Here is a 1,585-nt window from a genome sequence, read left to right on the forward strand (position 1 = left end):
AAGTTTGCAAATAACATGGAGACTTGTGGTGTGGATGGATTGGGAGGTTGCTGCAGGTTTCAACAGATATGAACAAGATTCAGAGCTGTGATGAAAAATGGCACATGGAATTCAATCCGGAAAAGTGTGAAGGGATGTACTTTGGAAGACCAAACTTCAAGGTAAAGTACAAGGTTAATGGTAGGTTCCTTAGCAGTGTAAAGGAACAGATGAAACTTGGGGTCCAAATCCACAGGTCTGTCAAAGTTGCTGCTCAGGCTGATAAGTGGTTAAGAAGGGTGGCGCAATAATGTAGTGATGTAGTGATGCACGATGTTTTGCTGTATCGGTGACCCTGATTCAATTCCCACTACTGTCTGTAAGGAGCTTGTACAACCTCCCTGTCTCCCTGGTGCTCTGGTTTTCTCCCACATTCCAAAGATTTTGGTAAGTTAATTTGTCATTGTAAATTGTCCCACAATTAGGCTAGGGTTAAATCCAGAGTTCACAAACACAAGAAAATCTGTAGGTGCTGGAAGTCTGAGCAACACACACAAAATGCTGGAGGAAATCAACAGGCCAGGAAGCATCTATGGAAAAGAGTAAACAGTCAGCATTTTGGGTTGAGACCCTTCTTCAGGACTGAAAAGAAAGTGGAGAAGTCAGAGTAGTATGTTGTGGGGAGAAGAGGATGAAATACAAGGTAGTAGGTGATAGGTGAAACCAGGAGAGGGGGAGCCAGAGCCATTTTGGCCAGCCTTACCCATTTCCACCTCTCAACGATGGGATCATACCATTGGACTTTGAGAGGCCCCTCATTTGGGATTCTCCCATTACTGACAACATCTCAGCATCTGCTCTGTTATGCCCTCTTCAATAGGTTGCCTATTATTCTTCAAAGCTCCAAAGTTACTGGATGGGGTGGAAAAGTAGAATCTTAGGCCAATGATCTTTCATCCTTGTCGGTGACTGGAAAAGGCTGCTGGATCCTGGCGATGGCACTTCAATGGACTTAAACTTGTAGGGGTTGGAGGGATGGATATGGCCCGTGCAAACAAAGGGGTTTAGTTTAATTTAGCATTGTGTTTGGCCCAGAGTCTATGTTCTTGTATGATGAAACTTGGTGACCACATTTAATGCCCACTGTCCTAGTTGGGGGTAGGGGGAATAACACTCCGTGTAATACCGAGAGGGCTCTGCATAGATGAATCCTGAATGCGCGTTGCTTCATTTAAATCATGCAGCTAAAACACCGACTGGAATCGTTTCGCAGATTCATTTCGCTGGGATATAGCTTTGATTGCAAGAAGCCTACGTACAGTACCGGAAAAGTTACTTTAACACTTCAATATGCATTGCAGCTTCTTGGTGGGCTTATTAAATGGTGCAGTGTTTCAGAGTTTATGCCTCCTGGGGGCTTGCAAGATCCCGCTCTCAGCTGCCTATATCCCGCCTCCTGTCCAGTATTCGCCTCCAGGCTCCTCGCCGACCACAGCGTCCCCGCCGCCAGGCAACCGCTTGCTCCCAGCGTTCTGTTTCTGCGGCAACATACGCTGGGCGTCCGGTTACGATGGCAACCTGCACCGGGCTTGGGGGTGGGAGGGTG

This window comes from Hemitrygon akajei, unplaced genomic scaffold, assembly GCF_048418815.1.
Source record: "Hemitrygon akajei unplaced genomic scaffold, sHemAka1.3 Scf000145, whole genome shotgun sequence".
Classification (NCBI taxonomy): domain Eukaryota; kingdom Metazoa; phylum Chordata; class Chondrichthyes; order Myliobatiformes; family Dasyatidae; genus Hemitrygon; species Hemitrygon akajei.